Raw genomic sequence first — 9,216 nt, forward strand, 5'->3', positions numbered from 1 at the left:
AACTCCTGACCTCAGGTGATCCGCCCGTCTCAGCCTCCCAAAGTGCTAGGATTACAGGCATGAGCCACCGCGCTCAGCCCTGTCAGCCCTTTTTTATAGGCTCTAGAGGCAGCTTGGAGACAGAAGCAACCTCTAGCATCAGTGGGGGCTCCTCCACTTCAAGGGCTTGGGGGTAAGAATGTGTATGGATCTGTCTGCTTGGTAACAAGATCCATAGTGCATGGGTAATTAAATACTCTCAAAGGAAGCCTACAATAAATGGGTATTCTTTTGTTGGTGGGACTGAGAATGTGAGACCTTATAAAACATAGAATTCTGCCTGTGGGGGCTCCATATCCCTCAAAGGCCTCTACTGTCTCTCACCTGTTGGTAGAGCCTTCATTTTTGTCTAGAAGGTTCTATAGTGATTGACCAATCCCCCGGGTTATATAGCACTGCCTTAGGCTCCCCAGGGACTAGAATTAGTTCTGACACCCTTTTTCAGGACTTCCTAACTGAATGGCATGCTCATTCTTTTTCTTATAATTCTTACTTTTCCTCTGACTGTCTCCTAAGTACCTACTTCTGCATGTCTCCCTTTCGTTGGTTCCTTTCTTTGACCTCCTGTTCATTCATCGCTTATGAGAAATAGAATCTAGGGCTAAGATGCTGATCTGAGCGACCGTGAATGTAGGCCAAATTCCCCTGAAATCTTTTCTTCGTTCATTAGACAAGATCAACCAGCCCCCAACACTGGAACCCAGAACGGTCTTTAGCAAGGCAAAGAGTCCTCCCAGGCTGCCACCATGAAAGCTCAGGGATGAAGACTTCTATTTGTTGAGCATTTACTATGTACCAGGTCTTTACATATATACATACATACGTACATACATACATACTGTGTGCCTGTATCTTCATCTTTACAACCACCCTGTGGGAGAGCTCGTTACCTTCACTTCATAGGCAAAAAGTGAAACTCAGAGCAGTTGAGCAGCTTGCCTAAGTCAACATCAAGCAGTCCATCGTGTTTTGTTCCAAATCCAGGCCTGATTCTGAAGATGTGCTGCTGCTCACTGTGCTCTCCTGCCTCTCTAAGCTGGGGAGCAGCTGAGGTGGTGGATGGGCTGTGCTTCCGTGGGAACCACATGTAATGCTCAATAGAAGATGACTCTTCTTATTAGAGGCACACATTTTGCGAGACAGGAAGTCGTAAAAAAGATTGAGCCAGGAGTTACAGCATGAACACTAGATTGGTGGGGACTGCTCTTCCGGACAGGAAGCTCAGTCCCTTCAGATCGATTTTCAGAATCTGTCTAAATGAATACACCTATGGAAACCCTCTTTGACTTTGGCAATTTGGTTAAAAACTCAGTCAGGCTGGCTGATTTTTGAGCCTGGTTGAAAAAGCCAGGGAATTCTTTCCAGAACCCCCACATGTCAATATTGTCAATTCCAGTGGTTTCCACTGGGATATCCCTGGCTACACCAGGTCTGAGTAAGGGGTCCTTACAGTGGTGGTAGTGGCAGTGGCAGATGTGCTCACTGCAGCTGCAGAGTAAATGTGACATGTAGGTCCCCATGGAGGTGACGATGCAAGTTACTACCTGCCCTCCTCCTCTGGTATTTCTCACCATTCACCAGGTCCTTTCTGCCATGCTGGGAGCCAGATAGAGGACGGTGGGAGTTAGAGAGAGAGAGAGGAAGAAAGACCAAGGGAGAGAGAAAGAGAGACACTTTTGAAGCCTTTGGTAAAAGGAAGGAGCTACAGTGATCGCTCTGTTGTAGGAGCAATTGCCCATTTTTCCATTAATTCCTCCACTAAATCACATTTCCTGAGCACTGGCTGAATGCTAGACGCTGTCCTGGGCAGTGAGGATACAGCAGACAAACTTACATGTCAGTCAGAGAAGAAAGAAATAAATCAAGACGCAAGTAAATATATGAAGTAGGTCCAATGGAGTTAGGAGCTTTGGAGCAATTTAAGGCAGGGAATGGAGGTGCAGGCAAGTGGGTGTATGTGATCATTTCTCAGTGAAACGGAAAGCAAACCATCAGCTGTAAGTGAGGGGTTAGGGTGACCGACCATCCCAGGTTGCCCAGGACTGTCCAGTTTTAGCACTGAAAATCCTGTTTCCTAGGAAAACAGTTTCTGGCAAATGAGGACAGTTGGTCACCCTAATGGTGTGGGAGAAAGCCCAGCCAGTCTAGCTTCAAAGCATTTTTCACAATGACCTGCAGAACGCGGAGACATAGCATACGGGTCCTTCTGCCCAGAGCTCGAACTGGCACAGCTCCAAGGCCCTAGGAAATATTGGAACTGCTCTGAGGTCACCTGGGAGATAGAGACAAGGCCAGAATGCAAGAAGCCGTTGGCCTGAAAGCACCTTTCCAGACCCCACAGAACAACCCTAAACAGATACTGTCATCCCATCCAGATAATGCTCTTGGGGACTGGGTTGGGTATGGCCATCCTGATACCCAGAGAGGCACTCATGGGGTCTGAGGCGGAAAGTTCAGGGACTAAGTGCTAAAAAAGGGGTGAGTGCATAGGAGCAGGTGATGAGGTCAAGGCTGGAAAAGTGACCATCCTGAGGCCAATTTAGGAGTCTCACCAACAAGGGGAATCACAGAGGTTCCTGCTTGGCTGTGCAAGCGCACTGATCTGAGGAGGAGGAGGAGCTGTGGGGCTGGAGGAATTCTAGGGGCTAGGCTGATGGCACTTACTGTATCTGACTCTGAGAAGCACATGAAGCCAGGCCTGGCTTATAAAATTCAGAAAATGCAGAGATGTTAGTCAATGATGATGGGGGTAAATAGTCTAACAGGGGTAAGAGAGCAGGACAAGGGGAAGCAAGGATAAGAGCCTTGGTCCCTGGAACTGGTGGAGGATGTGAGAGTAGAAGATTTTTGAGGAGTGTGACTTTGGGAAATAACGATGGCCAGGGGCTAACCATTAACGTGGGAGGCTGAACAAAGCAGAGAAGTTAATCAAAGCTGAGGTCAGGGACCTCCTCCAGCTGCATCAGGTTTTACGTGGACTGTGGACATCCTACCCAGCACTACCTTCTGGGGCTGAGCTCGCTTTATCTCCTCAGCCCTTTCTGCAGCCCCACGGCTGATCTGATCCAGGGGCCATGCTCACCACTCGCACCAGCCCGTTTGTCTGGGTGCTGCCTGTGGTCTCACACGATACAAGATTTGAAATTAGGTCTTTTCTCCTAGGGAGAAAGGATGCATGTGTATGTGTGGGCCTCCGTAAAATCACAGGCTGCCACCCCCACACCAGGATTTGGGCAAGAACCCCAGACCAACAGTGGATTGTGGCAAGCAGACGTTTGAGGCATTTGACTAATAGAACCCTGCCTTGATATTTTCACGATCCGGAGAGCCAGGGGAGTGAGTGGGTTTGAGTATACCAAGGCGTTTGAACGCTGGACTCTAGATAAAGCACAGCGCTCAGAAGGCGTCCAGTCTCCATGGCAACAGTGAGCTTTTTCAACCCTGAGAGGGAAGTACAGGCTTGCCTGGGAATGGCCTCTGTGAAGCCAGTACCACCTGGGAGCCGTCTTTCTTGTGTGACTCTGTAGGTGAGGCGTGGACGGGGAGGAGTGGGAGCAGAGCAGAGCGGAACTCTCGGGTTCTGGGCTGAGGGCACCAAAGATCTCAGCTGACTATTGGTCATTCGGATCTGCACCTGTGGGACTGCACCCCTGTTTACTTCATGTCTGTTCACTTCTGATTAACGGCTGGATACGGAGAACCTGCCATTGACTTGGTGTGCCCAGCTCTATTCAATAGTGTTTCCCGTGACCCTGGATAGCACCCACAGGCTGTCCCTAAGTCTTACCCTTAGGAAAATATGGTGTGTCAGTGTGATTCCATATGTTGTTAGAATCGAGTCAACCTCACACCGTAGCTACTTGGTAAAAAATGATTGCATCAGGAGTAAAGATGGGCCTGTAGGAATGGTGAGTTTTATCCTCAACAGAACTACTGTTCAAACAAAAGTTTATATGTGTGTGTGTGTGTATATATATATATGTGTGTATATATATATAAAAAAATTTTTTTAAAGGTTAAAAAAAAAAAACCTTTGAGAGTTCTCAGTTGGGTAGTTCTGTTTGCAATTTCAGTCATTTTGCCTAAGGGCAATGATTTTGCAAAACTCCATTTCCCATATGGGTTCTGTTAACAAGAATACCCACCACCCTCCAGAAAGCTGAAAGGATGCTGTGACTCTTTGGTATGGCCCAGGACTCCGTCTCCAGCTGGATTTACAGCAATTAAGCCAGTCAGGTTGACATGAGGAGCAGTAGAGCACTAAGCACTCAAGCATGGAACAAGTTCCTGAGCCACCCACAGAGTCCACCTCTAAGGTAGCACCACCACGTTTGCCCTCAGGGCACTCATTTGAAGCCATAGGCCTGGCCCCAAGGAAGTCAGTCTACAGGCTGACCCAGGGAATGGGCATCGTTCTTCTTTAGCTCACCTCATTCTAAGAGAGTGCTTGGGTTGAAGTGGCACATAGACTGGTATCTCCATGGGGCATCTAAGCTGTCACCCAACTCACACTACCTTGGCAAATGGTGTCACAGAGAAAAATTCTCATCCACCAGGCATATGTTGAGTCCTGGACCATTCATATCCCTGTTTAATGCTTGTTTGTGGGCCTGCTACCATTGGCCCATGCAGGTGGCAGGCCAATCCACTGGGACAGTCTTCTGGGCTGGTGTAAGGAGAGGAGAGAGAGTACCGGGCAAAGGAGGAGTGCTAGATAAACTGCAAGGCTGCTTGCTTGAGGAAGTTTCAGCTCTTACCTGTAGGGTACATGGATGCTTTCGTAAAAAGGAGAATAACTCAGGTATAGCTGGATCTCCCATGGCCCCCCATTGGGAGCAAGAGAGACTTTTGGACACTAGGGATCATAAATATGTCCCGTATTCCTCAGCGTTCACCAGCTTGTCTTTCTTTCTGTTAGGCAGAAGGGGAGGCTCACGAGAAGTCTGTTACAACCCTAATCTTGGTGCTTTCTTTACCGTCTCTTTGGGAGAGGAGAGAGGACGGAGTTCTGTTTTCCCAGAGGCTGGCTTGCTCTGCCAGAGGTCTAGCAGCTCTGGGCTGCTGCTCTTCTTGTTTTCTAATCCGTCCCTGGTGCTAGATCTGAGCTTTCTCTTTCCATGACCCTTGGGCTAGTACAGTCTCTCTTCCTGGCATTGGTCTTGGCACTGACTGGTCATCCAAGTTGGGAATCTCCCCTTCCTGGGTGCCAGCCCTTGGCATTTGCTTCCCTCATTCTCTACTACTTGCTGCCAAGAGTCTCCCAGACCCTGAAAGCTAAGCTATGGGGCTAAGTCAAGCCCCAGGAAGGTGGTAGGAATGAATGGCTTCTCTATGCCAGCTGGAGCCTGTGGCCAGGAGAAAACAGCCTGTCAATCCACAGTGGCCAAGATTTCATGGTGGCCTAGAAGTGAGGCAGAAGACTGGTGTTCTCAGGGCATCACCGTTTGGAACGTAACTATATTATTCTGTGACTCTGCTTCTGTGCAGATTATAAACATGACAGAATAAACAAATTTCAGCCCCTCCTGCCTAGAATCATGGCCTCAGCCTCAGTCTTACTCCACTCCAAATAGTAATGTAAACTTTCTTCATTCGATGGTTGTTGGAAGAAGAAAACTATGAAGAGTGTCATGGAGTCAGACATGCTGGACTCCTGGCTCCAGCCTTGCTAGCTGTGTGACTTTGGCCTCTTTGACATTCGTCTGTATAATAGAGTGACAGTACTACCTACTTATCAGGGCTGTTGTGGAGACTGTAGGAGAAACACCTGCACCAGAGCTCTGAGCACTCAAGCAGTGGTCGCCCTTCATGTTGTTGGAGCCTCAGAGTGCTGTAGAACCTTACCCCTCAAAGGATGATGCCAGGCCAGCCACTTGGCTTCCCCTGGGAGCCAGTGAAAAATGCAGACTCTCGGGCCCCACCCCAAACCTACTGAATCAGAATCGCCATTTTATTATCACAAAAACTCCAGGTAATTCATACACGCATTAAAATTTGAGAAGCACGGATAGAAAAATTTTTTAAAAATTTCAGTGAAGTCCCCTCAATGGCCTTTAAGATCACTTCTAAGATGCATGTGCCACACAGTCTTATTCCATAGCCTGCATGTTGGAAGGAAGTTGTCCCATAGCTGAGGAGGAAAATAATTTGAATAGCTCTAAGAGGGGGGATGCAGAGACCTCTTAAGATTCCAGTGACCTGTTCTAGATAGGGAACCAAAACCAGCCACAGAAACATGTACATTTGCCCATTCCAGTGAAACTCAAGGATCAGTTGAGCAAAGATGAATAAGACAGATTCTGCCTATGAGAAGCCAGGCAGTAAAACTCCTGCTGAGTAAATGGGAAGTGCCATGAAGTAGATCCCAAGAACAGTGGAAGATATTATAAGAGAAAAATGTTGCCTCTGAATGGACGGGTGCTTTATGGCCTCCTATGGGAGACAGGGGTTGAGAGAATCACCTTGCAGGAAAGGAAAAAAGTGACAGGCCGAGAATAGGGCAGGACAGGTATTTCAGGTGGGGGAGCCTCCTAAACAAAGACATGATCATGGAAATGCAGGTGTGTGGGGCCATAAGTCACCTGTAGAGGGTACAGTAGGAAAGTGATGGGGCCATAAGTCAACTGTAGAGGGTTGGCAGGAAGGTGATGGGGCCGTAAGTCACCTGTAAAGGGTAATAAGAAAGTGATGGGGCTATAGGACACCTGTAGGCAGGTAGTGGAAAAGTGAAGGCACCGTAGGAGACCTGTGGGGGGCAGTAGGAAACAGAGCTAGAAAGGCGGGTTGGAGGCAGTGTCCTGAATCCTTCCAGGCACAAAAATGTGGGCTGAGTTAAACATTACAATTAATGACCACTGTCCATGCCCTCTTCCTCCTCCTTACACTTCTGCCTTTAAGAACAGAACGAGGAAGCGAAGCAACACACACAAAGCAGACCTCTGTGTGTGGCTGACTCCATGGACAGAGATTGACTACAAACTGATGTTCAACTCCCCTCACCTCTACTCTTTGCAGCACGAGTGTCCCCGTTTGCATGAATTGTGGTGCAGCTCAGACTGCAGAGCTGAAGGGAGTTGAGTGGGTTTATGGATTTCATGCTCCCCAGAGACTCAACCATGACCCCAATCATGGATAGTTTCACTGTTGCAGGCCTCAGTTTCCTCATGTAAATCAGAGCCTTGAAGATTGATAAGACCCTTTATTGTCTGACATGCTGGGATAGTTTCAAGATAAGATACTTCCTAAATGTAGGCCTACTGCATCGAATAAGGTGGGGAGATTTTCCCCCAGAGGATGTCTTTGAGTTTGAACACCCCATGTGTTCTCAGAGCAGTCTATTCTTCTGCCACTCTGAGTCTTGGACCATTCATATCCTTGTTTAAGGTACCAGTAATAAGATCCTCCCAATATGAATATGGGACTGAAGAGAAGTGGCTTTTTTCTAAGGTTAATAGCAGATTGTTCATAGTTCATACCTGAAGGCCCTTCCACAAGGAATTCATAAATTTGCAGTTTGGGTTCAGAGGGGCCAGAGCTCATAAAGTATTCATTCCTTGAATAGGATTGATGTCAGACTCTTGTTCTCTTCATCTGCTTCCCAGTGAATCTTTTTTTTTTCTTCTGTCCTGGGGGAGTAACTCTGGGGAAATGTAATGGTTTTCTAGTTTTTCACTAAGAGCAGTTGAACGCCTGAGCCCTGAATCCATTCAACCGGAATAGATAGGGCCATGGCATAGTCATTAGCTGCTGTGCCAAAACTCGTGTTGAAATTTGACTCTCAGTGCTGCAGTGTTGGGAGATGAAGCCTAGTAGAAGGGTGTTGGCTCTTGAGGGAGGATTCCTCAGGAATAGATTATTGCTGTCCCACAGGGGTGAGTTCTTTCTCTCACAGAACTGCATTAATTTCCTGAGAGTGGGTTATTATAAAAATGAGTTTGCTTCCTAGATGCTCTCTTGCTTCCTCTGTTGCCACGTGATCTCCATACACGCCTAGATCTCGCTTTGCTTTGTCATGAGTAGAAGCATTGTGAGCCCCTCAGCAGATGTAGCTGCCCAGTCCTGGACTTTGCAGCCACCAGAATCGTGAGCCAAATAAACCTCATTTCTTTATAAATTACCCAGCCTCAGGTATTCTGATACAGCAACACAAATGGACTATGCCCAGCTTGGGGTGTAGCAGGTTAGAGAGAAGCTTATGCGTACACAGATGAAGACGTGGTTCCCACAGTGAAAAACAAAGGAGAGCCAAAATGTAGACAAGTGGGCAATGAGGGAATGGAACCTCAAGCCAGGATCCACAAAGAAGGCCCTGCATGACTGGGGCTGAAGAAGGCAGGTTCTTTGGCCGCATCAGGTGGGAGTAAGGGTACCAATGGACCAATGAGTAGAATAAGTAGTGCCCTGTTTTATATGAATTGAGAGGTTCTGGGGAAGGTTCTTGCTCTTGAGCATTTGCCCCTAAGCCCAAATTCTGCCCAATTTCTGTCATCGTAGCCTTTTCTTTAGATATGAGACATTCTTGGTCTTCAGGAGATCCCCTTTAAGAAGATATCTGAGCATTTATTGAGGTAGATCATTCTGTGTGATTGCTCAGTCATATATCAGGCCTTGGCCCTTTTCCCTCAACTTCCTCTTCCCCTGGTGTTCCCCACCTTGGTAAATGGCTCCACTAGCTATACAGTTGCTCAAGCAGCACTCTACACACTGCACACTATCCTTGACATCTTTCTCTCTCTCACTGCCTGCATCCAAGTCCGTTACCATTCTATTTCATTCTCTTGAACTTCCACATCATTTGCCCCCTTCTTAGCCAGGATCCTAGTCTGTGCCTCCTCTGCTTCCCATCCAGACAAGTTGCAAAGGCCTCCTCCATGGAGTTCCATTTCCACTGCCCACCCTCCACCCACATCCTGTCCTCTACTGAGCAGCCAGAGTGATCTAACTCATTCTACCTCATTTAACCAAATTTATTCCAATGTACCTTCCTAACCTAACGTATTCCAATGTAACCTTTCTAAAGCTCAGCTCTATTGTTATTACCTAGGTTCTAAAACCTCTAAGGCTTTATTGGAGCCAGAATCATATATATCATATATATATACACATATATACATACACACATACACACACACACACACACACACACACACACACACACACACCCCCTAACTCTTTGGA

Source organism: Mandrillus leucophaeus, unplaced genomic scaffold (assembly GCF_000951045.1).
Source record: "Mandrillus leucophaeus isolate KB7577 unplaced genomic scaffold, Mleu.le_1.0 Scaffold135, whole genome shotgun sequence".
Lineage (NCBI taxonomy): Eukaryota > Metazoa > Chordata > Mammalia > Primates > Cercopithecidae > Mandrillus > Mandrillus leucophaeus.